This window comes from Pinus tabuliformis, chromosome 3_1, assembly GCF_031772625.1.
Source record: "Pinus tabuliformis cultivar Carrire ecotype Pingquan chromosome 3_1, CPIR1, whole genome shotgun sequence".
In the NCBI taxonomy this organism is placed as follows: Eukaryota; Viridiplantae; Streptophyta; class Pinopsida; order Pinales; family Pinaceae; genus Pinus; species Pinus tabuliformis.
This window is the reverse complement of record NC_142301.1, coordinates 901,986,786-901,993,887: the sequence shown is the minus strand read 5'-3', so window position 1 is coordinate 901,993,887 and position 7,102 is coordinate 901,986,786.

The following is a 7,102-nucleotide window of genomic DNA, read 5'->3' as shown; positions in this document are numbered from 1 at the left end:
TTATAGTGCAATGGAGGGAGGTTACTAGGTCCTCCTTCAAAGGGATAAAGCCCTCCCTCAAAGGGATAGCTCCTCTCATCAAGGGACTAGCTCCTTCTCTTTTGGGATGCATGAACCACCTAAGAGAGGCAAATCCACGTCAATAATCCTTCTAGAATCATCGAGAATTAACCCAAAGTGAGTTTTTTAGAATAATCTTGCGCCTTTTTTACTTTCACAGGGGTCCGCACCCACACCTTTAGGGACAGAGCGGGCAGGTCCACAGTTTTTGTAAACAGAAGGTGCGGGACCGCAAATAACAGTGAGAGAAAGTGCGGAACCAGAGTTTCATTGATTTTTAATGTCTTTCTCTTATTTTCAAAGCTTGACTTGAAGAGTTGAGGTCTGAGACTTGCCTAGGAGGACAGTACAAGTGATGATAGACCCATACTGATTGCGAATAATCATGGTGACGATATTTTTGTGTAACACATACCTTGAGGACTTTGGTTCTATCCACCCACCTGTCAAGAGCATACTAGAGAAAACCATCTCTACCTCCAACTCTTGGGATTTTCCACAGACAACATCACCCATTTCTGAAACATGGTGGCAATCCAAAGCTTAACCAAGAATGAACCCCATCACACAATCGCTATCTAGGAAATGGCAAGGCAAGGTTGAAATCATTGTCACTTTAGGAAAATTCCATACCAATTACAACAAATGAACCAAATAAATAAATACATGTACCATGCATTCACATCCCAACAAGGAAATTACACATGAAACCTGTTACCTACAAGATCTTCCTGTTGAAGCTACTGATCAAACCTTCTCCTTTCTTTCCTTTGCTTTTCTTTGCTTGTCCTTTTCCTTCCTTTGCATACTTGTCTAAGTGATTTTTATCTATCCTTTGTTGGACCTACTCCAAAGATGGGAAAATGCTATTAGCTATTTCTTGGGCACCTTTTTATCTTGGTGTCCCCTTTCCTTCATTTTCCTCTAGTTTCCCTTGCATGCATATTTATGTCTCTTCACCTTCCTTTTCTCCTATTTTCCTTTATTTTCATAATTAAATGCAAATTATTTCCTCTTTTCCTTTTCCAATGCCTTTGGCAATTTCCATAACCATTAATAAACTACAAGTAATTCCCACCTTAATGTTTTCCCAACATTCACCTTGAAATACGTGCCCCATGACCTTGGTTCGATTTTTCCTTTATTATCCTTTATTACATGAAACTTTAACCTGATGATGTTAGAAACCCCTCTCCCTTAGGGGAATATCGTCCCTCATGTTCTATTATGCTTATGACTAACAAAACATACTTCCTATGGAGCTTAATAACACAACTCATTACAATATTACAATAGAACAAACTACTAAAACATGATAAACATACTTCTTATTAGAGCTTTATAACATAGCTCGATACGGTATATACAATGACCATCACATACTTATACACATTTTATTGAACCATCAAATACCCATACAGTCTATGGATCTTTATAAACATAGTTCGATATAGACTTATAGTATTTACCATGATATACACATATATACATATCCACATTTTCTCTAACCAACAAATAAAAGGATATGATACCTGCATCAGCAGGAAGGGATCCAAATCCTCACACCTCCTTCCTCAAAAGTAGTATGAGGATTCACCTCCTTCTCAGGAAGTTTACAATCCACTGCCAAAATAAAAGTTTGCATCCAATTTCCAATGCTACAATCCATGCACTACTTATTCTCTTAGTGAATACTTATTGGCTCATTCTTCCATGGAACACTCCCAATGTGCTTATGATTCCATTTGGAAATGCTAATGACCAAAAGAAATTCATTCCCCATCCTTCCCTTCTATTTTACATAGTCCCTCGAGAAATACAGTCATCCCCTTCTATGGAGTGACTCACCTTCCAAGTTCCCCGACATCCCCTTCTATGCTACATAGTCCCTTTGCTGATCCATCCCTTTGCGAGGTTTCCATGCATTGAAAGGTCCAAAAACCAAGGCACATCCCTGCCTCAAAACCATCATACCGATCATAGCATGCTCATGAAAATCAATGGACATTATTGAGTACTAGTGTCCCATAATGGCCCTGCTCCTGAATGCTTTACCATCACATTGTTGCATGTTCCAATTCCTTTTGTTGTTGCTACTAATTCTCTTGTAGTCAGTTCCAACAACCCAAAACCAAGCATTTTCTATTCTTTCCTACACAAAGAAAATAATTTTCATTAGAATCAAAGGAATTGAAATAAATTCAAATCATAGCTCATTGGTGGTTTGTCAATAAGGTACACTTTCAATTATGTTTACTTATTGTCATAATAAGTCAAACTAGCTCTCTGATTAAATCATCATGTATAAACATATCACATCCAATTAGCTCAAAACTCAACCATCATAAATCAGAATCAGATATCATGTCCATAATTAAAAAATTGAAATAAAAAATTGATATTTATCTTTCAAATGGTTCCTTTCTTCTTCCTTTGTTCTTTGTTGTTTATGTACACACACTGAATCAGTTACCAACAATGGAAAGAACTAAGTTCCTTCTTTTCTCTTCTCTTCCAAATCAACAAGGGAATCCAAAGACTATACTGCCTCCTACCTCAATATAGGCAACAAGGGAATCTAGAGACTAAACCTTCTCTACCCTCAATATCAACAATAAGGGTATCAAGAGACTAAGCTACCTCTTCCCTCAATATCAAAAACAAGGGCATTTAGAGACTAAACCACCTATACCCTTGATATCAACAACTCAAGATTGGTCTCATCACAAGCTGTTCAGGGCTCCAAGAACTAGTAACTCAATGCATAGCCATCTAGGGCTCCTAAGTGTTTGTTCCAAACTGTGGCTCCACGGACTAATAACTCAACCCACAAGGCTCCAGAGCATTTTCCCAAACCTATAGGCTCCGGGAACTAGTAACTGAACCAAACCTAATCAAGGGTTCCAGACTATTTGTTCCAACCCACAGCCATAGGGAACCGAGAAACCAATCCCCTTCACAAAATGTATGCATACACATGTGTATAACATAACACATACACCAACACCTAGTGTACAATCACAACACATATATGTACACATAGTAGAATACAATGAATACACATGTCACAATACAGCGACTACACAATACTCATGACACAGTACAACATGTACAACATATGCACAACAATAGTACTGCACATCCAGAGACCAAATTGTCTCTACCAGGAAACCTTACCTCTAGTATCTTTCCCACACATTACTTCATGCACCCACAACCCAAGTCACAAGTCCGTGGCTCTTTCCACTATTCATGCTTGTCCCAACATGTCGCAGATAACATTGCTTTCATTCCACCGATGTATCCTTCACCATCGCTTATCCATAACATAAACATAGGCATAGTTATAAGCACACAAAATCAAATCATATCCATATGATACTAACCTCATTGGTATTTCATGGCTACTCTTCCCACTTGATGCCTTGTAAACAACCATTCTTCCATAATAATGATCTCTAATGACCCCCTCAGCCAATGGAATTCATATATATATATATATATATATATATATATAGATATATAATCATGAACACAACATAGTTACCAATGCTCATAAGATCAAGATTAAGAGAAATTCCTTTATCTGTGAAATTCATGCAGAAATTGAGAACAATAGTTCCAAAATTAGCCAAGGCATGAGAAACCTAAAATCCATTTACTTTATCTTTCCTGATTACCTTTCTCATGATTGTCCTGCCATTATCCATTTACCCTAGTGGGCCCAGCCAACCCAATTGGTTGTCATATTCTTGTCTTCAAATTCCATTATACATGCACCAAGCTTCATCTGGGTCTCATACCACAGTGTTTCATTCAGCACTCCCCGAGATCCATTGGATTTCCTCTTTTTGAACCGATTCCCAATATCCACAAAATATAAATGAAATTGTAACAACCCTCATGAAAATTCCATGTAATAAATGTTAAAAACAATAACCACGGATGACTGGGACATGTATTCCAAGCTGAATGTTGGGAAAGACATTGTAGGGGGTGTTCATTTGATTGTTTATGGATAAGGAAATTGGCAAAGGCAATGGCTAGGGCATTAAAAGGCATTTTGGCACAATTATTTATGCAAATAAATGAAATTAGGAGAAAAAGAAGGTGAAAGGTCACAGGTTGCATGCGAGGAGGAAAATGAAGGAAATTAATGGAAAATGAAGAAAATAAAGGCCTCATTCATAAAAAGGCTTCTAAGGATCAGTTGGTAAGCTTTGTCAGCTCAATTTTGGAGCTCTCTCATTATTCTGTCTCTCTCTCATACTCTTGGTTACTTAGAGTTTTCTTGGAGTACTCTTGGAGGGTGTGGAATAATTGGATTATTGGAGTAAGAAAGTGCAAGAGGGCATCAGCATCAATAGCTACATCATATTTTCTTGAAGATACCGAGTTCCATGTATGATTTCTTCAATAATTTTGGCATGCATGACACATGCATGTGGTTTCTTGGTTATAATCTGTCATTGGCATGGAGGATGGCCAAGATTAATAGTCGATTGCCTAGCCTTGCCATTTCCTAGATAGCCATGGTGATTGTGGGTTTACTTTCATTACTTTGTTTTGGTTGGTTCTCATGTTTCCATAGCCTAGGTTAAATTACTAGTCCTGGAAGCCCTGGATGAACAAACGCTCTGGAAGCCCTGTACCAGCTTGGGTTGAGTTACTAGTCCTTGAACCCCTAGTTGGAAAAACACTCTAGAATCCCTTGGTGGGTTGAGTTACTAGTCCTGGAAGCCTTGCTTGGACAAACTCTCTACAAGCCCTGTATAAGCTATGGGTTGAGTTACTAGTTCTAGAAGCCTTGGTTGGACAAATGCTCTAGAAGCCCTGGAAGGCTTGGATGGAGACCAATATGATGATGGTTTTGGTGATGTCTGACCATGAGGTGGAATCACTATTTTATGGGTTGAGGTGGATGGCCTCTGGAAGCCCTGGATAAGTTTTGATTGATGTATTTTATGAGATCCCACATTCATGCTTGTTATATGGCACGAGGGTGAATGGCTTAAGAGAAATTTGGCTCAACCATTCTACGGTCAGGTGGAACGTGATAGTCCAATCTCTAGTTGGTTCATTGCATTAATTAATGAGAAATCCATTCCCTTGATTTTCATGTGTAAAGGTACTAATGTATTTATGGATTTGATGGCTAACACGTTTTTTTCATTTATGTTCCTATTATGCTACTTATATGCACATTTCATGACAGTAGCTATGTATGGCTCTCAGCATGTTTTTACTTATATATGAATTGATAATGTGTTTATGATTTAATTGAGGATAATGCAACAAATGGCATGAGGGAACGATGGTTCACATTGATTCTTAGATAAGTATGAGATCTCTACACTTAATTCTGTTATTTACACCTGTAGGTTACATGTTGATGATATGTTTGACGAAATGCCTGTTATGTCTAATAGGGGTATGGTTATGATCTTGTTCACATTATTACTTTTGCATCATTTTTTCCTTGCATCCTTACTAATTGTAAGTGATCATTCCATTCTGGGCAGTGCCCCAAGCTCTGGGCCAAAAAAGGTGGTTCAAATCCTGGAATGCTAGCATTAGTGCTGAGACTAACTCACCAGGAAGTGTCTGGGAAGCATTATAAAGCACCGAGACAGTGTCTGGGGAGCATTAGTCCTAAATCTAACTTGCCTAGGCAATGTCCAGGGAGCGTTACGCTACCCTTAAGTCTCTCAAATAACAGTGGGACCTAAGGATAGGCAATCTGAGTGGCTGATTTGTCTCCTGAAGGTCATTTGGATGAAGTGGGATTACTGTATGTGATGTTATATCGATTCCATTTCCTTAAAGTCACCAAGGAGGTTGAATCTTATCATAGTGGCCTCTCGTCGCATGTTTACCCCGGCTGGTTGGTTGCTTGGGTAGATGTGGGAGGAGGGTGTTATAGAAAGAACAAGAAGAAAATAAGAAGAAAACTATGGAAAACCAATAAAAATACAACACCACAAACAAAGTGGCATGGCCATGAACTAGACACAATCAAATAGGCAAATCAAGAGCAAAAATATCACAAAATAACGAAAACACAAAACTCTCAACAAAGACCATGGCTTGAACCCCATGGTTTCTAAGTGCTTCCAAGGGAAAGCTCAACCCAAGCCTTCTTTGAGATTTATGGTAGTCTCTTTTGTCATGCAATTCCATGCATCATACTGCCATAAACACATAATTTTCAGTGCATAATAAATATAAGAGCATACCATTTAACTTAACTTAACTCAACAAGCTCCCCTACAACTTAACATGTGTGTATCATCTCTCAAGGGATTCCAATTCCCTCGACGAATCCAACCATAAATGGAAACCAGTTGTCATTCCTTCATCTGATCAACCATCTTCCATGTAGCTTCCTTAGCCCCAAAGTGGTTCGCACTTTAACTTGCTCTATTGCTCGGTCCTCAAGCATGAACTCCTTTTGCTGCAAGATGCATTGATGCTCTTCCTATAACTCTCCCTTTGGTTCCACCTTCCATCTCTATGATGGATGCTTGATAATCTAATTGCCTGTTATCCACTGCTTCATAAATATGAGGAATTCTCTGACCTATGTCCTCAACTATCTTCACCTCCTACATATTGTAGATCTGTGGCCTACTATGCTTTCGATGTGCCACTTTGACACAAAGGGAAATCCTTCATGTAATTATCTATACCATATATATAGGTTCAACAACACAATGGTTCTTTGCCATTGCCCTTATTCTACTGCTTCACAGGCTAAGACCCATGTCTTCTCTTAGCTGCATTGTAGATCTTATATAGAGCCACATTTTCCTTGCTACCTACATTATGAGATCATACAACTCTTTCACCCTTCCATCATAATACCTCTCATATAAGTACTTCTTCCTGAAGAGTCTTTCAAACTAATCTCATGCTGCCATGCTTTGTAATCTTCTGACTTAGTTAACTCACCATAAAAAACATGAGACTTCATTTTCTTGACTCAATTTGCAAGTACCCCCTCTCTCTGCTCCTATAAGGATGTTGGCGATAATGGTGATGA